A 27,823-nucleotide genomic window follows, 5' to 3' on the forward strand; every position below is an offset into this window, starting at 1 on the left:
AAATAAAGATTTTTTCCCATTGTCTCTTTCTAATGTTTCTATGTTGTTGTCCCATTGTTATACTACCAATGATATTCGAATGCCTCGCACAACTCTGTTCAATGTAATCCATAACTTAGTTGTAACAAATGTATTTCTATTATTCAAGTCTTATTGTAAGCCACACTGAGCCCGCAAATAGGTGGGAAAATGTGGGATACAAATGCAACAAATAAATAAATAAATAAATAAATAAGATTACTGGGGCCTATCCAACAGGTGCAATAGTGCATGCTCTTCTGGGCTGATATCTCTGCACAGAACCCTAACTAAACCATGCAGGGCAGGAAATGTGGGTAGAATAAATGTACCAGCGGGGAAGGACTAAACTAAATGATGTAGGGGAACATAATGGAAGCACTGACCACATAATTCTCCAATGAAAGCTAAGGAGTAAGAAAAGAGACTTTGTAGATGTTTACCATTGAATTCTGGCTGAAAGGTATTTGAATTCTGTCAATTTTTTTCTTTCCAGATCCAACATAACATTTCGGACATTATTCTCAACTGACTGACAGATCTAAATACTGTTTTAAAGGAAATGATTTTGTTTTCATTTTGATCAGATTTGTTTGCAAACAAGTCAAAATGCAACCGGTCCACAGATGAGAGAAAAATCAAAGGAAGTAAACCACAACTGCACCATCACAATGGAAAATAAAGAAAAACACACAGAACTGTGATCTATCAGATTCACCTCCCATATCTAGTGCAGACTTTACTAATAAAAGAGACCTAGGGGTGGTATCAACCTGCTCTACTGCATTCTGATGGACTATTTCACAATGCAAAACAGTGAGACCCAAGCAAGAAAATGTGACTCAAACTTATACCATCGAGGGTAAAAGATTGCATTTGTGATATTGCCAGGCAGGTGGATTGGGATTGGTGCAGGGTATGAAGTGAAATTACTAGACATGGCAATTTCATATCAAAGGAATTAAAGACCCATGGCACTTCTACAGCGGGGCCTGATTAACTAAGCTTTCTTCCCCTAATACACACAGAATGTGAGAATAGCTAGAGAGGCATATTTTCAAAGCACTTTGGGAGGCTAAGTTCCATAGGTTTCTATGGAACTTTGGGAGGCTAAGTGCTTTGAAAATGAGCCCGTTAGTAACTCAGGCCTTAATTCACTGAAGTAGAGCTTCTGTTTAAGGAATACTAGCCAGTCTCTGTCCTCTGTGAGTGTTTATAAAATAATGCATTAATTCTATAGCAGGTTACAATGTGGAACAGCAGAATGCTAGAATCACTTTCCAGTTAATTACCAGATCTGGCAGAACAGCTAGTCAGGGCTTGCCTTAGTGTTTACTGAAGGTCATTCATTAGTCCCGGGGGAATTCTGTGCAACTGCACAATTTGCACAATTTGCACAGAAACCCCCTGTCCACTCTCCTGCGGCATGGAATTTACCATTTTCCTTGCAACATTTATGAGCCACCAGAGGAGCAAATACCAGTATAGGCAACCTTGTAGAAAGCAGACAGCGAAGATACATACCTGTAGAAGGTATTCTCCGAGGACAGCAGGCCGATTGTTCTCACATGCGGGTCGACGTCCGCATCGGCCCAGGAATCAGCATTTTGCAAGCAAAATATAAAAGAAGTTTTGTCAGAGTCATCTGGTGTGCGTGCAGCGCACATGCATGGACCGATTTCCCGCACGTCACGCGAACGTGTTCCTCATTTAAATCAAAAGCATAAAAAGAAACAAATCAACTCCAAAGGGGAAGTGGGCGGGTTTGTAAGAACAATTAGCCTGCTGTCCTCTGAGAATACCTGCTACAGGTATGTATCTTCGCTTTCTCCAAGGACAAGCAGGCTGCTTGTTCTCACATGTGGGGTATCCCTAGCAACTAGGCTCACTCAAAACAATAAACATTGGTCAATTGGGCTTCGCATTGGGCTTCGCAAAGGCGAGGACATAACACTGATTGACCTGAAACCATAAACTAACTAAGAGTGCAGCCTGGAACAGAACAAAAATGGGTCCAGGATGGGGGAGTTGGATTCTAAACCCCAAACAAATTCTGCAGCACCGACTGCCCAAACCGACTGTCGCGTCGGGTATCCTGCTGAAGGCAGTAGTGAGATGTGAATGTGTGGACTGATGACCACGTTGCAGCCTTGCAAATCTCCTCAATGAAGGCTAAGTGAGCCGCTGATGCCACCATGGCTCTAACATTGTGAGCCGAGTCAGCCCAGCTTGGGCGTAAGTGAAGGAAATGCAATCTGCTACCCAACTGGAGATTGTGCGCTTTCTGATGGCAACTCCCCTCCTGTTGGGATCAAAAGAAACAAACAACTGGGCAGACTGTCTAAAGGGTTTTGTCCGCTCCACGTAAAAGGTGAATGCTCTCTTGAATCCAAGGTGTGCAAACTGTTTTCGCCAGGGCAGGTATGAGGATGGGGAAAGAATGTTAGCAAGACAATTGACTGGTTCAGATGGAACTCCCACACCACCTTCGGCAGAAACTTAGGGTACACGCGGAGGACTACTCTGTTGTGATGAAATTTGATATAAGGTGCATGTACTACTAAAGCTCACTGACTCTACGAGCTGAGTAACAGCCACCAAGAAAATGACCTTCTAGGTCAAGTACTTCAGATGCCAGGAATTCAGTGGTTCAAAAGGAGGTTTCATCAGCTGAATGAGAACGACGTTGAAATCCCATGACACTGGTGGAGGTTTGACAGGGGGCTTTGACAAAAGCAAATCTCTCATAAAGCGAACTAAAGGCTGTCCAGAAATAGGCTTGCCCTCTACACGGCGATGATAGGCACTAATCGCACTAAGATGAACCCTTACTGAGTTGGTTTTGAGGTCAGACTCTGATAAGTGTAGAAGGTATTCAAGCCGGGTCCGTGTAGGACAAGAAAGAGGATCTAGGGCCTTGCTGTCACACCAGACGGCAAATCTCCTCCATTTGAAAGAATAACACTTCGTGGAATCTTTTCTGGGAAGCAAACAAGACTCGAGAGACACCCTCTGAAAAAGACCCAAGGAGGCAAATTCTAAGCTCTCAACATCCAGGCAATGAGAGCCAGAGATTGGAGGTTGGAATGTAGAAGCGACCCCTCATTCTGAGTGATGAGGGTTGGAAAACAGTCCAATCTCCACGGTTCTTCGGAGGACAACTCCAGAAGAAGAGGGAACCAAATCTGACGCGGCCAGAAGGGTGCAATCAGGATCATGGTTCCGCAGTCTTGCTTGAGTTTCAGCAAAGTCTTCCCTACTAGAGGTATGGGAGGATACACATACAGAAGGCCTTTCCCCCAATGTAGGAGAAAGGCATCTGAGGCAAGTCTGTCATGGGCCTGAAGCCTGGAAAAGAACTGAGGGACCTTGTGATTGATCTGAGTGGCAAAAAGATCTACCGAGGGGGTGCCCCACGTTCGGAAGATCTTGTGGACTACGCCCATGTTCAGTGACCACTCGGGAGGTTGCATTATCCTGCTCAGTCTGTCGGCCAGACTGTTGTTTACACCTGCCAGATAAGTGGCTTGGAGAAACATGCCGTGACGGCGAGCCCAAAGCCACATCTGGACGGCTTCCTGACACAGAGGGCAAGATCCGATGCCCCCCTGCTTGTTGGTGTAAAACATGGCAACCTGTCTGAATTAAGATTACTTGGTTGGACAGCCGATCTCTGAAAGCCTTTAGAGCGTTCCAGATTGCTCTTAATTCCAGGAGGTTGATCTGCAGACCTCTTTCCTGAAAGGACCAGGCTACCTGAGTGTGGAGCCCATCTACATGAGCTCCCCACCCCAGGAGAGATGCATCCGTCGCCAGCACTTTTCGTGGCTGAGGAACTTGGAATGGTTGTCCCATGGTCAAATTGGATCGAATCATCCACCACTGAAGAGAATTCCGAAAGCCGGTGAACAGTTGGATTACATCCTCTAGATCCCCCGCAGCTTGAAACCACTGGGAAGCTACGGTCCATTGAGCTGATCTCATATGTAGACGTGCAATGGGCGTGACATGAACTATGGAGGCCATGTGCCCCAGAAGTCTCAACATCTGCCAAGCCGTGACCTGCTGAGACTCTCGAACCATGGACACCAGGGACAGAAGGTTGTCCGCCCTTGCCTCAGGAAAATACGCTTGAGCTGTCTGAGTGTTCAACAGAGCTCCAATGAATTCCAATTTTTGGACTGGGGTGAGATGGGACTTGGGATAATTTATGACGAACCCCAGTAGCCCTAGCACCCGAATAGTCATTCGCATGGACTCCAGAGCACCTTCTTTCGAGGTGCTCTTCACCAGCCAATCATCGAGATAAGGAAACACATGCACTCCCAGTCTGCGTAGCACCGCTGCGACTACAGCTAGGCATTTGGTAAATACTATGGGTGCAGATGCCAGGCCAAAAGGCAGTACACAATACTGAAAGTGCTGTGTTCTGAGCTGAAATCGAAGATATTTCCTGTGAGCTGGAAGTATCGAGATGTGTGTCTACACGTCCTTTAAGTCCAGAGAGCATAGCCAATCCTTTTCCTGAATCATGGGAAGAAGGGTCCCTAGGGAAACCATCCTGAACTTTTCTCGGACAAAAAATTTGTTCAGGGCCCTTAGGTCTAGGATGGGACGCATCCCCCCCTGGAATAGAATCACAGCCTTTCTTCCCTGGTGGAACGGGTTCGACTTGCTTGGGCCAGTAGAAGGGCGGAGAGTTCCTCTGCAAGTACCTGCTTGTGCTGGGAGCTGTAGGACTGAGCTCCTGGTGGGCAATTTGGAGGCTTGGCGTCCAGATTGAGGGTCTCTCCTAACCGGACTGTTTGAAGAACCCACCGGTCGGAGGTTATAAGAGGCCACCTTTGGTGAGAAAACATTAACCTCCCCCCAACCGGCAAGTCATCCGGTACGGACACGTTTACTGAGGCTATGCTGAACTGGAGCCAGTCAAAAGCCCGTCCCTTGCTTTTGCTGGGGAGCTGCAGTGGCCTTAAGCGCACGCTGTTGACGAGAACGAGCGCGCTGGGGCTGAGCCTGGGCCTAGAATAGGAATAGGGAGCACTCCTCTTCCCTCCAAAAAACCTCCTAGATGAGGAGGTAGTAGGAGAAGACCCCCATCGGGAGAGAGAATCCATAGCATTGTGCTTCTTGAGCTGGTCAACTAGATTCTCTACTTTCTCACCAAAAAGGTTATCCCCCCGGCAAGGAACATCCACCATCCGCTGCTGGACTGAATGATCCAGGTCAGAGACACGCAGCCATGAGAGTCTGCGCATCACTATACCTTGGGCAGCAATCCTGGATGCTACATCAAGTGTCAAACGTACCCCTGGCCAGGAATTTTAGACATGCATTCTGCTGCCTGACCACCTGGCGAAAAGGCTTGGCCTGCTCCGGACGGAGTGCATCAACCAAGCTAGACAGTTGCCTCACCAAGTTCCACAAGTGGATGCTCGTGAGGAGCTAGTATGTCTGGATTTTGGCAGCGAGCATAGCGGCCTGATACGCCTTCCTCCGAAAAGAGTCCAAGGTTCTAGATTCTCTGCCTGGGGGCGCAAAGGCATAGTCCCTAGTGCTCTTGGCTCTTTTGAGAGCGGAGTCCACCACGATGGAATTGTGAGGTAGCTGAGACCTCATCAATCCAGGTTCCCCATGGATCTGATATTGGGATTCAGTTTTTTTCAGGATCACGGGATTAGACAGAGGGAACGACCAGTTTCGAATAAGGACTTCCTTCAGTACATTATGCAAAAGAGCCATTGCAGCCTCTCTAGGCGGAGAAGGATAATCCAGGACCTCAAGCATCTCAGCCCTGGGCTCATCCTCAACCTCCATAGGGAAGGGAATAACCGCAGCCATTTCCCGGACAAAGGAGGTAAAGGATAGACTCTCCGGTGGAGAAAGTCTCCTTTCTAGTGGAGGAGAAGGTTCAGAGGGAATCCCATAGAACTCGACAGAAGAAAAGTACCTGGGATCCTCCTCTTCCTCCCACAAACGCTCATCTTCAGTATCGGACAAGATATCCCTCAAAGCAGTCCAAAACTGAGTCTGCCTCGACGCCGAGGAAAGATGTCCTCAATGGCGGTGCCGAGAAGTCGATGCCCGCCTGGACTCCAGCGAAGCTTCCTCCACCGACGTCGAAGGGGAGTCAACCTGGGTGGTAGCAGACACCGATGCCGCAGGCAGCACCGAGGTCAGGGACCTCACCACAGGCGAAAGGCCAGATGCCGCTGCAGCAGATGGTATGGAAGGCGCAAGCACCCCCGACACCGAAGTAGACTGGCGCAGCAATCCTTCCAGAAGCTCTGGAAGCAAGCCCCTGATGCGCTCATCGAGAGCTGCCATTGGACAAGGCTGCGGGGTCGGTAAAGGAGCCGGTGGCAGAATCTGTCGAGGCTCGGGAGCAGGTACCGGGCTGCCAGAAGACTGACGCATCGGCACCTCCTGAATAGAAGGGGAGCGATCCTCTAGGCACCGACGCTTCTCAGGTGCCGATTCCCTTGACGCCCCGGAGCTCCCGGCACTGTGTGTCGAAGGAGAATGATGACGGTGCTTATTCGCCTTCGCTCAACGCCCATCATCGAGACTCCTCGGTACCAATGAGGACGTGGAATCCTCACACCTCCTTGGGGCCGGGTCCAACGAAAGTCGGTCCTGGGGGGCCTGCATAACAGGAGGCCTCGAGGCAGGTGGAGACCCACTCGATGCCTCACTGCTCCCAGCGCGAATAAGTCTTTCAGCAGCCATTACCTCTGCTCCTGACATCGATGTCGACATCGAAGGACCGGACCAAGCCCCAAAAAGCTTTTCTCTTTGGGCTTCTCAAGATGCTTGGGTCTGTTTCTTCATACGAAGACACAGACTACAAGCAGCTGGGCTATGGTCGGGCCCAAGGTACTGGATACACCAGGCGTGGGTATCGGTACCTGAGATGGTCCAGTTGCACCGAGTACAATGTTTGAAGCCGCTGGGTGTCTTCGATGACATGGAAGGAAAAACGGCTTTGGCGAAAAAGACGCGATTGTGCCTGTTAGATGAAAAAAGGGCACAAAAAGAAGGGAACAACCCGGCCGCATCAAAAACAAAGGAAACTTTAAAAAGGGCAAAAATAAAGAAACTACGGGAAATGTTTTTTTTTTTTAAACTGTAGAATTTGTGAAAAAAGAAAAGAAGGCAAAAAGCCACAAAACGAACTAAGACTCTTTCCCGGGCCTGAGAGGAGCGCAGAAAAAAAAAAACTCTACCACACCTCAACACGGAGAAAAGAAAACTGAGGAACGCGTTCGTGCAACGGGCGGGAAATCGGTCCGCGCTGCACGCTCACCAGAAGACTCTGACAAAACCTTTTTTACATTTTGCTTGAGCACATGAGTGAACTCACACAGAAGACATGGCTGCACACTGTATCAAAATGTATGGTAATAGGCTCATTTAAGTATTCTACGCAATGCAAAAAGCTTTTGATGTGTGCACAATGCGAGAAATCTTTCATGAGATCCGGGAAAGCGTAGAGGGATTTGCAGAAAGAATTTTATGCCAGTTTTTGAGATTTAAATTCCAGTGTTGTCTTCTTTTGCAACCAGAAGTGTCTGCAATTTTCAAAGGCAGAGGAGAGGAGACAGATGTGCACGTGTCCCAACAAAACTGAAAGCAAAAGCACACATCGGGGCCTGTTCTTCTGTGCCTAAATACAAGCCTTATAAAAAGTTTATGTGCAAGACATTTTTGTGAGACTCGCTTTAGGTGGAAAAGAACAGGCACTGATGTGTGCTGGCACTTCTGGTTTCCTTTGAACACGCGCACAAAGCTGAACTTACCAAGAAACCTTTGTGTGTGTGTGTGCCCAGAATGCTCCCCCCCCCCATTCCCTTTAGCACAAGTTTTCCACGCATATAATACAAAGACTTTTAACTTGTAGTAGAAGACACATGCTCAAGCATCCACATGAGGCTCTACTGTGAGCCTTTTGCATCAGCCCCTGCATCCTGCAAACAGCTGTGCAGTGGCAGAGACCTCTCCCTCCACAGAACCTCCAGGCCAATGAATGGGAGGCCAGGTTCAAATGTGGCTGTATGCAGCTGCATCAGAAGCCAGAACATGAAGGGCCAAAATGAAGGTTGATAACTGAATCTGGACAGGCTGGATACTCTGGAATTCCCTCCCCCCAATGTTCTAACCTGCTTCTTAAAATGCTCAACAGCCTGTCAGGAAAGATAAAGAGACACTAACAGTGTGCATGATGAGTTACATATCTAACAATGAAAGTGCTAAGAATTTCACAAGCTCTTGTCCGTGGCCTGGGAGTTTTCAGCAATGTCCGTGGCCTGGGAGTTTTCAGCAATGTCTGTCACCTCTGTTCCTGGCCGATAGCACAAACACTACATAAAAGAAGGTTGATAAAAATGCTGAGCTAGCTGCCTGTGAAACGGAGCTCACTAATCTTGACAGCAGGAACTTCCACCCTTCGTCTGCTTTGAAAGAATAAAACTGGAAAGTCTGCCAAATCACAAAGAAAAAAAAAAAAAAGAAACAGTACGCTCAAGAAGTGAAAGCTTTATGCATTACTGAGTACCCAAACACTGAAGAGATAACAAATCCTCAAATCAGCAAAGGTGACACAAAAGTCCAGCAAACGAATGGTGTAGTGCAATAATTTATTCTATCCTATGGGTCCATTCAGTATTATTCAGTTTGGCATTTTCTTCTTTAGGCACACTTTGTTGCGTTATGACTTTATATGAATACATATATCTAGTGCAACCATCGGTATTGGTATGTATGTTTTTTGTTTTTGTTGTTTATTTCAATACATAAAATGATTCTAACGACTTTTTGCTTTAATTTACTTATATTTTTTGAATGTTTATTAATGTTAATTATTGTTCATTTTATCAATGATATTTTCAATGTTAACATTTTTCATTTAACTTATATTGATGTAAATTTGTGTGAGTTGCTATTATTAACATTAGCTTTTGTAAGTCTGTACTCTACAATTATGCATTTTTAGATGTCTCACTATTAATTTATAGATAATGTTTGATATACGTTTTTAATGTTCTTAAATATTTTTAATGTTCTTGAATAATTTTTCATTACTGATTTTATAAGCTGATTTATTAATTATTCATTATTTATTGAGCCTAATCTATAGACTCATGAGGCAGGCCCTCTGTGGTGGAAACACGGTCCACGTCGAGTCAACAATACCTGTTATTAATATTAGAATAAATTATTGCGCTACACCATTCATTTGCTGGACTTTTGTGTCACCTTTGCAGTCTGTACTTCTCTCCCTTTACTACAGGCAGATCATGTCAGACAAATCTGATTAATTTCTTTGACTGGGTGACCAGAGTTGATCAAGGGACAGCACTAGATGTGGAGTATTTAGAATTTAGCAAAGCCGTTAACACGGTTCTGCACAGACGACTAATAAATAAACTCCCGCGGTATGAACCCTAAAGTGACTAATTGGGTTAGGAACTGGTTGAGTGGAAGATGACTCACAGCGGTGGTAAATGGAGCTCATTCTGAGAAAAAAGGATATTACCAGTGGTATGCCACAAGGTTCGATTCCTGGGCCAGTTTTTTAAAACATTTTTGTAAGTGATATTGCTGAAGGGCTGTCTGGCAAGGTTTTCCTCTTTGTGGATGATACCAAAATCTGCAATAGGGTAGACACCCCTGATGGTGTAGATAACATAAGGAAGCACTTAAAGCTATAGGAATGGTCTGAAATTTGGCAGCTAAAATTTAATGCTAAAACATTCAGGGTCAAGCATTTGGCATGCAAAAACCCAAAGGAACAGTACACTTAAGGGGGTGAAAAGGTTTTGTGGCCAGTTAGGTGATGGCGAAAGCTAGAAGAATGCTTGGTTGCATAGGGAGATGAATGGCCAGCAGGAAAAAGGAGGTGATGATGCCCTTGTATAACTTCATTTAGAATAATTGTACACAATTCTGAAGACCACACCTTCAAAAAGATTTAAACAGAATGGAGTTGGTCTAGAGGGCAGCTACTAAAACGGTCGGTGGTCTTTATCATAAAGCTTATGGGGACAGACTTAAAGATCTCAATATGTACACTTTGGAAGAAAGACAGGAGAAGGAAAATATCACAGCGACAGTTAAAATCTACACAACATAAATGCACTGGAGGCGAGTCTCTTTCAACTGAAAGGATGCTCTGGAATGAGGAGGCATAGGATGAAGGTGAAAGGGTATAGATTCAGAAGTAACCTGAAGAAATACTTCTTTACAGAAAGGTGAATTTGTAGAACAGCCTCTTGGTGGATTTGGTGGAGATCTTTAAAAAGTACCTGAATTCAAGAGAGCTTGGGACAAGTACATAGCATCTTTAATGCAGTGACAGGGAGAGTAGATGGCATGCATAGGTAGACTGGATAAGCCATATGGTGTTTTAATTAAACAAGCAGTGGTACAGCAAAGTCACTCTTTTGTGTACAATGAACATTTCTGATGCTTTTGAAGTAACATTTCTCTAAAGCATAAAGCTTCTTTTGATAACACTGGTAAAGGAATGACAGTTCTTGGTAACAGAACGATAAATCCATTGCTGCAATGAGTAAATTATCTGCTGTTTAGAAATGCATCTCTGTGCAACCCCAATGGGATTCCTTGAGGAACCTAAACAACCTTTAGCATACTTATTTAAAAGGAACTTACAGTGTTTATTTTCCTACAATTTAGCTGTTAATTGGCAGAGATCAGAAGTTAATGCTCACATTTTAAGAACAAATCTATAATGTATAATTCAATTTGAACAATTTTCTGAAAGTTGTATTTTGAAAGTGCTGCCTAGACTGAGTAGATCACAAATCATGTGACAGCCAAGCAAATTGAACATAATATACTGTACATTGTGTGATAACTCTATGTCTGATCTTCAAGGCCCTGAAAGGAAAATGGCCCCGAGTATCTGAAGAATAGGATGATCCTCCACACACCGCCAAGGACACTAAGGTCCTCCCAAGGACTTTCACTAACTACACCCTCTCCAAAAGACATTACACTGTGTGATACCCGCAAGCGAGCCTTCTCCGGAGTAGCCCCACACTCTGGAATGAATTGCCTGAAAGGCTCCATTTAACACAAGACTATCTCTACTTCAGGAAGCAGGTGAAAGCTTGGCTCTTCAACCAAGCCTTTGATGGAAGAAGTAACTAACTTGTTAGTCTCACTCACACACACAAGGATTGACTCGGGCTGCACATACTGCAGCAGGACATGTTTATCCACTCCTACCCTAGCTGAGATAATATTTAACCATCTCTCTGACCTCAAGTGCAACTTTCTTCAAATCTATCACATTCCTTTCTAATTCTTCCTACTTTCTTACTCATCTACATGTTACAACTTTGCCTTACCCTTCACTGCCAATTACAATATTCTAGTACATATTGTGTTGTTATTGCAAGTAGTATTCCATGCCATACTTTGTATTGTTGTTCGAACATTTTTACTACTCTAATTGCCTCCTGCTCATGTTTGATCTATTCTTACTGTACACTGCCTTGAGTGAATTCCTTCAAAAAGGTGGTAAATAAATCCTAATAAATATATAGAAATGAAAATGCCTACTGTATATATTTTAATAGTTGTTATTTATTTGTAGCATTTGTATCCCACATTTTCCTAACAATTTGCAGGCTCAATATGGCTTACATTTGCCGTAATGGCAGTTGCCATTTCCGGGTAACAGAATTACAAATGGTAATGTGTTAAGTTTCATACATACATGGTAACATACATAAAATACGTGAAAAAAATCATGGTATAGATATATATCATGTGCATATATATGTTAAGGAAGAATAAATTATGGTAATACATGAACGTTCCTGAGTACGAAATTGGGTTGTATCATTCTTTAGGTCATTGACTATGGAGAGACCATATTCGACATAGTGCTGGGCAGACTTACACGGTCTGTGCCCTGAAAAAGACAGGTACAAAAGTAGCACATATGAGTTTATCTTGTTGGGCAGACTGGATGGACCATGCAGGTCTTTTTGTGCCGTCATTTACTATGTATGTTACTATGTATGACATAGAGATTTAAGTGGTTATGCTTATTCAATAGTGGTAAGGAGGTTGATCAGTCAAGTGATAAGATTTCAATTATGTCTATGTCGTGTAAAGTCTTATTTTTTGGTGTTTAAGATGGGTGTTTATGGTATGCCTTCTTGAACAGATCTGTTTTCAGTAGCCTTCGGAAGATAATTAAGTCTTGCGTTATTTTTATAGCCTTCGGTAGTGCGTTCCATAGCTGCGTGCAGATGTATGAGAAACTGGTCATGTATGTGGATTTATATTTTAGTCCTTTGCAGTTAAGGTAATGGAGATTGAGGAATGTGCGTGCTGATCTCTTTGCATTCCTGGTAGGCAAGTCTATAAGGTCTGACATATAGGTCGGGGCTTCCCCGTGAACGATTGTGTGGACCAGGGTGCAAACTTTGAATGCAATTCGTTCTTTTAGTGGGAGCCAGTGTAGTTTCTCTCTTAGGGGTTTGGCGCTTTCGTATTTCGCTTTCCCAAATATGAGTCTGGCTGCTTTATTTTGAGCGGTTTGAAGCTTCTTAATGATTTGTTCTTTACATCCAGCATAAATGGCATTGCAGTAGTCTAGATGGCTTAACACCATTGATTGTACTAGGCTGCGGAATACTTCCCTTGGGAAGAAAGGTTTGATTCTTTTAAGTTTCCACATTGAGTAGAACATTTTTTTTTGCTGTATTTTTTGCATGATCTTCAAGTGTGAGATTGCGGTTGATTGTGACTCCCAGAATTTTTAAGCTGTCTAAGACCGGGAGGGTGTAGTCCGGTGTGTTTATGATATTGGGTTTGTTTGTATTATATTGTGAAGACAAGATGAGACATTGTGTTTTTTTCTGCGTTCAGCTTTAGTTGGAATGCGTCCGCCCATGAGTTCATTATTTGGAGACTGTGTGTGATTTCATTTGTGATTTCGGCTATATCTTGTTTGAACGGAATGTATATCGTAACATCATTTGCATAGATGTACGGGTTGAGTCCTTGGTTGGCTAGTGATTTGGCTAATGGTATCATCATTATTTACAAATGTTCTGATTAATTATGACAATCCAGCAGAAAAGCAAAGGCTTTATAGGCAGAGGCTTAAAGATACAGGAAAGAATGAAGATGTATGAAAGGAAGGTAGGGTGCAAAAAGCTGAAAAGATGTCCAAAGAACTTGAGGTACACAGGTGTTATGGAAGAAGCAATCGTGAAATTTGTTGAATAAATAAGTCTGAGGCAGGAACATCCAAACACTTTCCATGCTCTTCAGGAGAAAGTCCATACACAAAAGGCCTACAACACTCAGTAAGGCAGTTAAACGTGACTAAAGATTTATTTTATGTTTTGTTACATTTGTACCCCGCGCTTTCCCACTCATGGCAGGCTCAATGCAGCTTACATGGGGCAATGGAGGTTTAAGTGACTTGCCCAGAGTCACAAGGAGCTGCCTGTGCCTGAAGTGGGAATCGAACTCAGTTCCTCAGTTCCCCAGGACCAAAGTCCACCACCCTAACCACCAGGTCACTCCTCCACTCCACTCCCAGTTAGTGCAAGGAAATAAACACAAGTTATTATGGAACTGTGCGAATGATGCGATCTCTTAATGAAAACTCAGACTGCAGCTAGATCCAACACACCAAGAAGAAAGGCTGTACAGAGAAGATTTTAAAAAGGACGGGCTACCGCTATTAGCACTGATAATGACACAGTGGAGCTAATCATTACTGTGTAAATAGGATCACACAGGGAATGCGTTTCATTTCCCTGACAAAAAAGACAAAAGTTGGGTTGACAGCTGAGAAGTTGCCAAGAAACTGGCAACACCAATCACTGATGCCTAGAAATATGCTTGTTTCATGTCGAGTTGTTGCAAAATGATATACTTGAAGCAGGTCACACCAATGGCAGTGTACCATCTCACTGCCATGACGATATCAACCTGCTAATATTTGAGCTTAGTAAACATATGAGGGGGATGCAAGTTGAGTTCTGTGACTTCATTCAAAACCCAGATCATTTCAAGAGCTATTACTAGCAATGCAAGAACCATGGATCGAATATAAAACAGCAACAGTGGGAACTATGGACTGCCTCATCTGTCTTGAGAAGCAGCTATCTTCTTTTTTTTTTTTTTTTTTTTAAACATAGGTTCATCAAAAGACAGAAAAGTGACTTATTCATGTGGGCAAAAGAGGTTTATGTTTATTAGATACTTGATATACCACCTTTTTATGGTACACAACTAAAGTGGTTTACATATTATACACAGGTAATTTCTCTGTCCCTACTGGGCTCACGATCTAAATTTTTGTATCTGGGACAATGTCACAAGCAGCTGCAGTGGGAACTGAAACCTGCTTTATGCCTATTTTAGAAACCAATGAAGGCGATTTGCAACGTTTTCATTATGCAGCATGTGGAAAGCTCGGCAGCTGTACAAACTGATTTGGCTGAGAATTTCACTCTTCAGTCACAGGCTGAGATACAGGGTGCTCACTGAAGCCATCAACAAGTGACTATCTTCACTGGGTACTGCTGGCTTGGTGTGGGCAATGGTGAAGTTTTACACTGGTGAATGGTGAACCTGAACACAAGCATTGCTGTTTATGTATTACTTGACTGGCTGCTTAACTACATCAAGTCGCACTGGCAACAGTTAAAGCACGTTGCATTTTTCAGTGATAGCAAAGCCAGTAAGTTCAAGCACAAATTCTTCTTCTGCAATCTCACACTTATAAAGGCAACTTATGATTCGGATGTCCAATGACACCTTTTCCATTGGGACATGGAAAAGGTGTCATGAATGGGAGAAGGAGAATTGTGAAGAGAGTAGTGTGGAATGGATTAAGAAGTGGAAAATCTGTTGCTAATGCCAATACCTTTTGTTCAGCTTGCTGCTAAAAGCATTTAAAGTCACAGTTCTGATGGTCACTGCAGAGGAAAAACACAGCCAGTGAAATAAGCTGAATCAGCATTGGAATGGTTTCAGGGCAGTGTGGCACAAAATAAATGCACTGTTCCACACCCACTGTATTGTATCGCATTATAAGCGAGCAATATTCACAGCTGTCATGAGAGTTGCAAATATAATGAAGGGTGAACGTGCAGAAAGATGAAATGCCAAAAGAATAAAACAATGGGGAGGAAGAAAAAGGATGAAGAGAGAAAAGATGGAAAAACTGAAAAAAATGAGTAGTCAATCAAGGAGAATCTGTACTTGTCAAATGCTTTACAAAGAAGAGAGAAAGATTTTAAATAGGCCAGACTACTTGCTGTTAGCGATCACACGGGGTATGTGTTTCATTTTGCTGACAAAAAAGACAAAAGTTGGGTTGACAGCTGAGAAGTTGCCAAGAAACTGGCAATATCAATCACTGATGCCTAGAAATATGCTTGTTTCATGTCACCAGTTGTTGCAAAATGATTATTGTCTAACAGTGCACATCCGTTGTCCTCTGTTTGCTGGGTTGTAGACATTTTCTGTAGCTTGAATGTGATTTGTGGTAGTTGTCAACTGGACAACTTTCTAGTTGCTTTGTACAGTTATTAAAAACTATGCACCTGACCATTAACATGATAAGGTAAAATTATGTATCATACCTGATAATTTTCTTTCCATTAATCATAGCTGATCAATCCATAGACTGGTGGGTTTTGTCCATCTACCAGCAGGTGGAGATAGAGAGCAAACTTTTGCCTCCCTATATGTGGTCATGTGCTGCCGGAAACTCCTCAGTATGTCGATATCCAAGCTCCATCCGCAGGACTCAGCACTTAGAGAATTACACCCACAAAGGGACACTCTGCCCAGCTCACCACCGCCGAAACGGGGGAGGGGAATTAACCCAGCTCATCCCCACACAAGTGGGGGAGGGGAATCCGTCCAGCTCATCCCCGCGGAGCGGGGGAGGGACACCACCCCGCCGATGCGGGGGGATCTGGCTTATCCTGCAACCACAACCGCGGGAGGAGCTGACTGACCCTAACACCGCCGAAGCGGGAGGGGTACAAAGCTGCCCTACAGCCGCACGAAGCGGGAGGGAGTGCCGGCAGAATTTAAGTCTCAATCCAGCCCCGTAAAACGGAGGGGAGAGGAATGCAGCAGCTCACTGTAACACAAACTCGTCTCAACTCTTGAAGAATCCAAGTGAAAAAACTTGAAGTCCTCCTGAAGTAACTGAAGACTAAACTTGAACCTAAAATTCAACCAGAATATAAACAGTACAGATATCTGGGAGGGGCTATGGATTGATCAGCTATGATTAATGGAAAGAAAATTATCAGGTATGATACATAATTTTACCTTCCATATCATCATGCTGATCAATCCATAGACTGGTGGGATGTACCGAAGCAGTACTCACCCAGGGCGGGACATTGAAATCCCTGACCTCAACACTGAAGCTCCAAACCGGGCCTCCGCCCGTGCCACCACAGTCAAACGGTAATGCTTCGAGAATGTATGGGCCGATGCCCAAGTTGCCGCCTTGCATATCTCTTCCAAGGAGACGGAGCCGGCCTCTGCCATCGAGGCCGCCTGAGCTCTAGTGGAGTGGGCCTTCAACTGAATAGGCGGCACCTTCCCCGCGGCCACATAAGCCGCTGCCATGGCTTCCTTGACCCATCTTGCCACTGTAGGCTTAGCAGCCTGCAGACCCTTACGAGGACCTGCAAACAGGACAAACAGATGATCCGATTTCCGGAATCATTGGTCACTTCCAAGTATCTGATGATGACCCGTTTCACATCCAGACATTTGAGAGCAGAATACTCTTCTGGGTAGTCCTCCCTACGAAAGGAAGGGAGACAGAGCTGCTGACTCACATGGAAGCGAGAAACAATCTTGGGTAGGAAGGAAGGCACTGTGCGAATAGTCACTCCTGCCTCAGTGAACTGCAGAAAAAGCTCTCGACAAGAGAGTGCCTGGAGCTCGGAAACTCTTCTGGCTGAAGTGATAGCCACCAAAAAGACTGCTTTCAACGTCAGGTCTTTCAGAGATGCCCTCGACAAGGGTTCAAAAGGCGGCTTTGTAAGGCTCTTAGCACCAGGTTGAGATTCCACGCAGGCACCACTGAGTGCAGAGGAGGGCGCAGGTGATTAACTCCCTTGAGGAAACGCACCACATCTGGCTGCGAAGCCAGGGAAGCACCCTTCAGGCGGCCCCTGAAGCAAGCCAGGGCCGCTACCTGGACTTTCAGGGAACTGAGCGACAGGCCTTTCTCCAGACCTTCTTGCAGGAACGCCAGCACTGAAGAAATTGGAGCAGTAAATGGAGAAAGTGAACCTGCTTCACACCACGCTGCAAAGGTACGCCAAACCCTGGCGTAAGCAGTAGACGTAGAGCGCTTCCTCGCTCTCAGCAGAGTGGCGATGACCTTGTCTGAGAAGCCCTTCTTCCTCAGACTCTGCTGCTCAATAGCCAGGCCGTAAGACCAAAGGGGGAGGGATCCTCCATCACCACGGGACCCTGATGTAACAGGCCCTGCTCCACTGGCAGTCGCAGAGGTTCGTCCACTGAGAGCCTGATCAAGTCCGCATACCAGGGACGTCTGGGCCAATCCGGGCCCACCAGGATTATCCGGCCCGGATGCTTTGCCACCCGGTCTAGCACCCTGCCCAACATGGGCCAGGGCGGGAACACATAGAGAAGCTCTTGTGTCGGCCACTGTTGGAGAAGAGCATCTACTCCCAGGGATCGAGGGTCCCGTCCTCTGCTGAAAAAGCGCGGCACTTGGCAATTGGCCGATGACGCCATCAGATCTAGGCTCGGCTGGCCCCAGCGCTTCGTGATGTCCAAGAACGCCTGAGCAGATAGCTGCCACTCTCCGGGCTCCAAGGTATGGCGACTGAGAAAGTCCGCCTTGACATTCATGACACCGGCAATGTGGGCTGCTGACAGCTGTTCCAGGTTCGCTTCCGCCCACTGGCATAGATTCATGGCCTCCTTGGCTAGAGGGGCGCTCTTGGTACCTCCCTGGCGGTTGACATAGGACACAGCCGTGGCATTGTCCGACAAGACCCGTACAGGCTTCAACGCCAGTACCGGGATGAACTCCAAAAGCGCCAACCGAATGGCTCTGAGTTCCAGGAGGTTGATAGACCACTTTACCTCTGCAGGAGACCAGAGCCCCTGCGCTGTCCTTCCCAAGCAGTGGGCTCCCCAGCCCGACAAAGAGGCGTCCGTCGTGACGACAATCCACTCCGGGGTCACCAGAGGCATTCCTGCAGACAATTTGTCTGTCTGCGTCCACCAACTCAGCGCCTTGCGCACTGCTGGGTCCAAGGGAAGGCGCACAGCATAATCCTCCGACATCGGAGTCCAGCGCTGCAGCAGAGAGTGTTGTAGTGGTCTCATATGAGCCCTGGCCCAGGGCACTACTTCCATCGTGGCCGTCATAGAGCCCAACAGCTGCACATAGTCCCAAGCCCGAAGAGGAGAGGCTACTAGGAACTGGTCCATCTGAGCCTGAAGCTTGACAATCCGATTGTCTGGCAGGAACACTCTGCCCACTTGGGTGTCGAATCGAACTCCCAGATACTCCAGGGACTGAGTTGGGCGCAGCTGGCTTTCCTCCCAGTTGATGATCCACCCCAGGGAGCTCAAAAGAGCAACCACCCGGTTCACAGCTTTGCCGCACTCTGCATAAGAGGGGGCTCGGATCAACCAGTCGTCCAGATAAGGATGGACTTGTACTCCTTCCTTCCTCAGGAAGGCCGCGATGACCACCATTACTTTGGAGAAGGTCCGCGGAGCAGTAGCCAACCCGAACAGGAGGGCTCTGAACTGGAAGTGTCGGCCCAGTACTGCAAAACGCAGAAAGCGTTGATGAGGAGGCCAGATGGGAATATGCAAGTACGCTTCCTTGATGTCCAAGGATGCCAGGAACTCTCCTGCCTTCACTACCGCTATAACAGAGCGGAGGGTCTCCATGCGAAAGTGCCTGATTGACCCCTTTGAGGTCGAGGATAGGCCGTACAGAACCTCCTTTCTTTGGTACCACAAAGTAAATGGAGTAACGTCCCTTGCCAAGCTGATTTTCTGGCACCGGAACGACCGCACCCAGGCGGATCAGATTGTCCAAGGTCTGCTGCACTGCCACAGCTTTGACCGGAGACTTGCAGGGAGAGAGTACAAACCCGTCTCTTAAGGGTCGGCAGAACTCTAGCTTGTAGCCGTCTCTGATGACTTCCAGCAACCAAGCGTCTGAAGTTATTGTGGTCCACTCGCCCAAAAACGAGGACAGCCGTCCTCCAATCTGCACTGGGGCGTGGACCAAGGCCCCGTCATTGGGTACAAGACCCTAGGGGAGGACCGGAGGGAGCACCTCCGGGACGGCGGTCTCTGCGAAAGGAATGCTGCTTGGGGGAGAAGTTCCTCTTGAAGGAAGAGGGGGCAGAGGAGCCCGACCTGCCCGGGCGGTACCGACGGGCTTCCTGAAACCGTCCTCTGGAGGTACCGGGGCGAGCACTAGCCCGAGCCCTGACCTCTGGTAACTTCTTGCCCTTAGACGTGCCGAGATCGGTCACGATTTTGTCCAGCTCGACCCCAAAGAGCAGCTTGCCTTTAAAAGGCAATCTAGCCAGGCGGGATTTAGAGGCGTGGTCAGCAGACCTATGCTTCAGCCAAAGCCACCGCCGCGCAGAGATTGTCTGAGCCATGCCTTTAGCTGAGGCCCTCAAGACATCATACAGCAAGTCTGCCAAATAGGCTAAGCCCGATTCCAGGGCCGGCCAATCAGCCCTCAAGGAATGATCCGAGGGGGAAGCCCGCTGCACCATAGTCAGGCACGCCCTGGCCACATAGGAGCCGCAAACTGAGGCCTGCAAACTTAAAGCAGCCGCCTCAAAGGACGACCTTAAGGCCGCCTCCAATCTTCTGTCTTGGGCGTCCTTTAGGGCCGTGCCACCTTCCACCGGCAACGCCGTCTTCTTAGTCACCGCAGTGATTAAAGAAACCACGGTAGGCCACAGATAGGCCTCACATTCACTTTCAGGCAAAGGATAGAGGCGGGACATAGCCCTAGCCACTTTAAGGCTCGCTTCCGGGACATCCCATTGAGCCGAAATTAAGGTGTGCATGGCATCATGCACGTGGAAGGTTCTATGCGGGCGCTTCGTCCCCAGCATAATGGCAGAGCCAACAGGGGCTGAGGGAGAGACGTCCTCCGGAGAGGAAATCTTCAAAATGCCCATGGCCTGCATTAACAGGTTGGGCAAATCCTCTGAGCTAAAGAGCCGTGCTGCAGAGGGGTCATCCGCTCCATCCGAGCGGGGGATCCGTCTCCTCCAAGGAATCCGCAAAGGACCGTTGGGAGAACTCAGATACGCTGCCCTCATCTACATCGGAGGAGACAAAGTCCTCCAAGGCCTGGGAATCAACCCGAGGGCGTTTACCTCCGGGGGCCTCAACCTCTTTACCAGACGAGGGAGCAGGGGCAGCGTTTTGCATAAGGAAGGCCTGATGCAGCAGCAAAACAAACTCAGGGGAGAAACCCCCCATACTGTGTACTTCCGCAGCCTGGGCTACAGCCCTAGACGCACCCTCAACCGGCGCTCACAAGAGCGGGGGAGAGACATGCTGCGCATGCAAGATGGCGTCCGGCGCGACACTCCACGAAGGAGCCGCACGGGAAGAACGGCGCTTAACTTTAGCCGCTTTTGTGCCGTCGCCCAATTAAGGGCGTTCATGGCATCAATGTCTCCCACCTCAAGGGCGGCCCAAGAAGAAGCCGTCCGAGCCGCGTGGCCGGCCAATATGGCGGAGGCGAGCCGCGGGGGATGGGCGTTTATGGCGGGAAAAAACCGCCACACCGGAGGAAGGACCGGGACACTTATCGGTCACGAAACTGTCACCCAACAAGGGCGAATCAGACTTTAAGACCCCCGCATCCCCTCTAGAAGCGCACACGCGATCCGGGGAGCGACTCTTGCGCCCTCGCCCTCCGACATCATAGGCCACATGGAGACCAATCGGGGAACCCCCTGCCGGCCATAAAAGGTAAAAATTACCTGCTGTCCGCTCCGAGCTGTAACGACCTGGTGTCCCAGTGAGTAGCTGCAATAAACATTTAAATAAACGTCGAAATAAACGCCTTTAAGGACGTTCAAAATTTTTTTTTTTTTTTTTAACGGAGCCAGCGGGAGGGGGGAGAAAAGGAGGGACCTGGCGCCACCAGGTTTGCACTTGCTCAAGAAGAGCCCTCAACCCCAGGCCTCAACAAAACCTAAGGATTAGGCTTGGAGGCCTAGCCAGAGCTGCTGCTGTGTGTGACCACCACCTGCTGAGATAGAGAACATACTGAGGAGTTTCCGGCAGCACATGACCACATATAGGGAGGCAAAAGTTTGCTCTCTATCTCCACCTGCTGGTAGATGGACAAAACCCACCAGTCTATGGATTGATCAGCATGATGATATGGAATTTGCATTTTGCAAATATAATGCACGTACAATTGAATTTTTTTTGATTACTTGGTATGGACTGACCATCCATTATGGGTGTGCTTGCAGTGCAGTTGCAAGTGGTTAGGGCCCTGATGGCGAACCTATGACACGCGTGTCATCGAAAATGGCTACGCGTGTCAGCGCTGACACGCGGCGCCGCCGCAGTGTGGTCCGCCCTCCCTCCTCGCTCCCAGAAACTAACCTTAAAGCCTCCTTTCACGTCGCAGCAAGCAGCAGCAGGGCAGGCCACTCCTTCCTTCCGTGTCCTGACCTTGCCTGACGTAACGTCCGCGAGGGCGGAGCACAGAAGGAAGGAGGAGAGGTCTGCCCTGCTGCTGCTTGCTGCAACGTGAAAGGAGGCTTTAAGGTTAGTTCCGGGCCCGGTAGCGAGTGGAGGGGGGGCCCGGCGACCTTGGGTGGCCAGCGATCTCGGGTAGGGGGGGCCCGGGGGCGGTCCTAGTAGCAGTGATTTTTCTTGAAGTGACACACCACCCGAGTTATGCTCGGATTTTTGGTGAATTTTGACACACCAAGCTCAAAAGGTTGCCCATCACTGGGTTAGGGTTTCCGCAATGTTCTAAACTCACCCTCATATTACCAGCCATGTTCCTACTAGTTTCCTCAAAGCTATAACAAGTCTAAAACAAACACAAAAGCACTACAAAAGTAGAGCCAACTGTAACGTGCAAAAACAATCCTCTAGATTTTTATTTTTGTTACATTTGTACCCTGCGCTTTCCCACTCATGGCAGGCTCAATGCAGCTTACATGGGGCAATGGAGGGTTAAGTGACTTGCCCAGAGTCACAAGGAGCTGCCTGTGCCTGAAGTGGGAATCAAACTCAGTTCCTCAAAGTCCACCACCCTAACCACTAGGCCACTCCTCCACTGTTGCTACTATTTGAGATTCTACATGGAATGTTGTTATTCCACTAGCAACATTCCATGTAGAAGTCGGCCCTTGCAGATCACCAATGTGGCCGCGCAGGCTTCTGCTTCTGTGAGTCTGATGTCCTGCACGTATGTGCAGGATGTCAGACTCACAGAAACAGAAGCCTGCGCAGCCTTCTACATGGAATGTTGCTAGTGGAATAGCAAAATTCCATGTAGAATCTCCAATAGTAGCAACATTCCATGTAGAATCTCCAATAGTATCTATTTTATTTTTGTTACATTTGTACCCCGTGCTTTCCCACTCATGGCAGGCTCAATGCGGCTTACATGGGGCAATGGAGGGTTAAGTGACTTGCCCAGAGTTACAAGGAGCTGCCTGTGCCTGAAGTGGGACCAAAGTCCACCACCCACCACTAGGCCACTCCTTCTATATACTGTATCCAAAATTGAATGCACAATCCAGTCAAATTCTGGATTTACACACGCAATTAACAAGCCAATCAGAACTGAACTGCCATTTAACAATTACTGCCATTAATTAAAATTTACACACACAACTTGAAACGTGTATTCTGTAAAGTGATGCGTATAAATTCTAATGTGTGCTGCCAGAAAGGGGGCATTCCAAAATTCTACATGCAAGGTTATAAAATACACCTGCCCTGCTCCTAACTTAGGAACCAGTATTTACATCAGGTTTTACTTGTCGTAAATAGATGCATCTTGAGTTAGGCACAGGCATGGCCGCTAGGTGTATTCTATAAACCCGCTAAGCATATGCTATAAACTGCACCTAAATCTACTACTACTACTTAACATTTCTAAAGCGCTACTAGGGTTACACAGTGCTGTACAATTTAACATAGAGGGACGGTCCCTGCTCAAGGAGCTTACAATCTAAGAGACAAGTGAACGGACAGTCCGATAGGGGCAGTCAAATTGGGGCAGTCTGGATTTAGTGAATGGTAAGAGTTAGGTGCCAAATGCAGCATTGAATAGGTGGGTTTTAAGCAAAGACTTGAAGATGGGCAGGGAGGGGGCTTGGCGTAAGGGCTCAGGAAGGTTGTTCCAAGCATAGGGTGAGGCGAGGCAGAATGAGCGGAGCCTGGAGTTGGCGGTGTTGGAGAAGGGTACAGAGAGGAGGGATTTGTCCTGTGAACGGAGGTTACGGGCGGGAACATAGGAGGAGATGAGGGAGGAGAGGTAGTGAGGGGCAGCAGACTGAATGCATTTGTAGGTAAGAAGGAGAAGCTTGAATTGGATGCGGTATCTGATTGGAAGCCAGTGAAGTGACCTGAGGAGAGGGGTGATATGAGTAAATCGGTTTTGGCGGAATATGAGACGTGCCGCAGAGTTCTGAACAGATTGAAGGGGGGATAGATGGCTAAGTGGGAGGCCGGTGAGGAGCAAGTTGCAGTAGTCAAGGCGAGAGGTAATGAGAGCATGGACGAGAGTTCGGGTGGTGTGTTCAGAGAGGAAAGGGCAAATTTTACTGATGTTAAAGAGGAAGAAGCGGCAGGTCTTGGCAGTCTGCTGGATATGCGCAGAGAAGGAGAGGGAGGAGTCAAAGATGACTCCAAGGTTGCGGGCAGATGAGACGGGGAGGATGAGGGTGTTTCTAGTTCTAGGCATGGTTTACAGAATACGCCTAGGCGGAAATATTTTCAGCACTGATTTTTCAGGCGCCGTATATAGAATCTAGTCCTGTATATCTGTATCACTATATCACTGATCTGATAAAATATTGCAAGTTTGTTGTCTGTAATCTGCTATCTGCTATCTTGGACTGCAACTATCAATTTCTTATCCTTAGGTTTCAATTCACCTCTCCTCAACTATTTAAGTGTCCAATTTTAATCAAACCAAGGGTTTCTGGAGTAACACTTTGTATTTCCCACTTCACCCATGCATTTGCCATTTTTTTTCTGCATTTGATGAACAAATATTTGAAAGGTATTTAATCCGCAAACGAACCTTTTCTGTAGATGGGAAGGTGGTAGAACTAGAGGACATGAAATGAGATTGAAGGGGGGCAGACCTCTCACTACCAAGCACTAGTAGACTGCAAAAATAAATTGGTCAGAACAGCTGGATACCACATTGGCTAATAACAGAACACTTCTTCCAAAGTGAGAGCCAAGTAATATTCCCCAAAATTATAGACCCATAATAGGCTAGATGGGAAAATTAGGTTCTTACCTTGGTAATTTTCTTTCCTTTAGTCATAGCAGATGAATCCATTACGAGTGGGTTGTGTCCATCAACCAGCAGGGGGAGATAGAGAGCACTGAAAAACCATAGTGCCTCTTGGCTAGCTAGCTCCATCTGCCTCTTCAGTATTTGAAGCTTCCAAAGCAGTGTTACACCACAAAGCATAATAACATGAACTTTCCTCACAGCGGATGAACGCCCTAAAACTGGAGCTATAATTCAAAGGAGGGAATGAACTCATCCTCCTGTAACTGAACAGAAATCCTGAAGACTGTTTTCCAACTTCTCCCAATGAGGGAACATATCTACAGGAAAAACTGAACATAAAAGTAACATGAATCATATAATGAACCACTGAGGGAGGGCTCATGGATTCATCTGCTATGACTAAAGGAAAGAAAATTACCAAGGTAAGAACCTAATTTTCCCTTCCTTGTCATCAAGCAGATGAATCCATTACGAGTGGGATGTATCAAAGCAATTCCTAGATAGGGTGGGAACAAGCCACACCACGCACCAGCACTTGTGCTCCAAAATGCATGTCTCTCCTGGCAGCCACATCCAGCCTGTAATGACGGGCAAAAGAGAGCTTCGAAGCCCAAGTAGCTGCATTACATATTTCTTGAAGAGAGTGCTCCAGTTTCAGCCCAAGAAGAGGAAATCGCTCTTGTGGAATGTGCCTTAAAGGCTTCAGGCGGAGGCCGGCCGGATATCAGATATGCTGAAAAGATAGCTTCTTTGAGCCAACGGGCTATAGTAGCCTTAGACGCTGGAGACCCTCTGTGCGGACCTGACAAAAGAACAAAAAGACGGTCAGAGGTCCTGAAGGCATTTGACATGTGCAGATATTGCAACAGAACCCTTCGCACATCCAGAAGGTGCAACTGCCAATGGGCTTCTGGAAACTCCTCTTTAGAAAAGGAGGGCAGGAAAATAGGCTGGTTTAGGTGAAACGCTGAACCACCTTAGGCATGAAGGAAAGCACCGTACGTATCATTACTCTGGACTCTGAGAATTGCAGAAATGGGTCTCAACAGGAAAGCGCCTGGAGATCAGATACCCGTCTCGCCGATGTCACGGCCACCAAAAAGACCGTCTTTAAGGTCACATCCTTCTCCAAAGCTTGCCTAAGCGGCTCGAAGGGCGAACACTGAAGGGCCTTTTAAACTAACCCCAGGTTCCAAGCCGGACACGGGGCCCTCACGGGAGGACGGAGCCGAAGCACCCCTGTCACATCCGGGGAAGCAGCCAGAGAGAGGCCAGCGACCTTCCCTCGAAAACATGCTAAGGCTGCCACTTGAACACGCAGGGAATTATAGGCCAAGCCTTTTTGTAAACCATCCTGCAAAAAGTCAAGTATCGGCGAGACAGAAGCCCTCATGGGTGTGATCGCTTTAGAAGCGCACCAAGCCTCAAATTGGCGTCAAATCCTGGCATAAGCCACCGAAGTGGAACGCTTGCGGGCCTGCAGGAGAATGGAAATGACTTTACTGGAATATCCCTTGTCTCTCAATTGCGCCCTCTAAATAGCCATGCCGTAAGACCAAAGCGGCAGGCGTCCTCCATGGTCACCGGGCCCTGTGACAACAGGTTCGGGACCAGAGGTAACAGCAGGGGATCCTCTACCAGCATCCGCCGGAGGTCCGCATACCACGGCCTCCTGGGCCAATCCGGGGCAATGAAAACCACCTCTCCTTGGTGGAACCGAATCCGCAGGAGTACTCACCCTATCAAGGGCCACGGAGGGAACACATACAGGAGGCCCAGGTTCGGGACCAGAGGTAACAGCAGGGGATCCTCTACCAGCATCCGCCGGAGGTCCGCATACCACGGCCTCCTGGGCCAATCCGGGGCAATGAAAACCACCTCTCCTTGGTGGAACCGAATCCGCAGGAGTACTCACCCTATCAAGGGCCACGGAGGGAACACATACAGGAGGCCCTGAGGCCAGGGTTGAGCCAAGGCATCCAACCCTGCTGAGCGAGGATCTCTCTGTCTGCTGTAGAAGCACGGGACTTTGGCATTTGTGCTTGACGCCATAAGATCCATTACGGGCTTTCCCCATTTGGCACATATCTGCAGGAATACTTCGTCTGCAAGTTCCCACTCCGCTGGGTCGATTTGATTCCTACTCAGATAATCGGCTTGCACGTTGCTCTGACCTGCAATATGAGCTGCTGACAGAAACTGCAGATGAAGCTCGGCCCAGTGGCAAATCTGCGCAGCCTGCGCTGCTAGTGCTATGCACTGAGTGCCTCCTTGGCGATTTATGTAGGCCACTGTTGTCGTGTTGTCCGACAGAACTCTGACAGCCAATCCTTCCAGGGTCAAATGAAAGGCCAGAAGCACCTGGAAAATCGCTTTCAACTCCAAGCGATTGATGGACCACTCCGACTCCTTGGGTGTCCAAAGACCTTGGGCATGCCTTCCCCGGCAATGTGCACCCCAGCCCTTCAGGCTGGCTTCTGTTACCACCAGGCACCAATCGGGGAGCACTAGCGGAATTCCTCGCTGCAGCATGCTGTCTGAGAGCCACCGCTCAATACTGAGCGGGGCCGTAGGGAGCCGCGTGAGTCTGCATTGATAATCCTGAGATATTGGAGACCACCGTTGAAGCAGGAAACACTGCAGAGGTCTCAGGTGCTCTCGCCCAAAGCACCACTTCCAAAGTGGCCGTCATCGACCCCAACAGCTGGCCTATGTCCCAAGCTCGCGGGCGAGGCATCCTCAGTAGCAGACGGACCTGGTTCTGAAGCTTGCACCGCCTTTGCTCGGGTAGGAAGACCATCCCCGAGGCTGTCTCGAACCGGACCCCCAAATATTCTAGAGATTGAGAGGGGGTCAGGTGACTTTTGGCTATATTGACGACCCAGCCCAGAGATTGCAGTACTGAGACCACTCTGGCTGTAACCTGATGACTCTCTTCTGCAGAGTCTGCTCTGATGAGCCAGTCGTCTAGGTACGGGTGAACCCGGATATCCTCTCGCCTGAGAAAAGCAGCTACTACCACCATTACCTTGGAAAAGGTTCGGGGAGCTGTGGCGAGGCCAAAAGGCAAGGCCCGAAACTGGAAATGTTTTCCCATCACCCCAAAAAGCAGAAACCTCTGGTGCAGGGGCCAAAGTGGTATGTGCAAGTAAGCTTCTTTCAGGTCCAGAGACGTGAGAAACTCTCCTGGCTGTACCGCTGCTATGACGGAGCACAGGGTTTCCA

General features: G+C 47.5%; 1 protein-coding gene across 1 annotated transcript in view; it reads right to left on the reverse strand.

The window, feature by feature from the left end:
* The window catches only part of USP24 (ubiquitin specific peptidase 24), a 357,333-nt gene that overhangs the window by 289,313 nt on the left and 40,197 nt on the right, over positions 1-27,823 (reverse strand).

The sequence above is a fragment of the Microcaecilia unicolor genome, chromosome 6 (genome assembly GCF_901765095.1).
Source record: "Microcaecilia unicolor chromosome 6, aMicUni1.1, whole genome shotgun sequence".
NCBI lineage: Eukaryota > Metazoa > Chordata > Amphibia > Gymnophiona > Siphonopidae > Microcaecilia > Microcaecilia unicolor.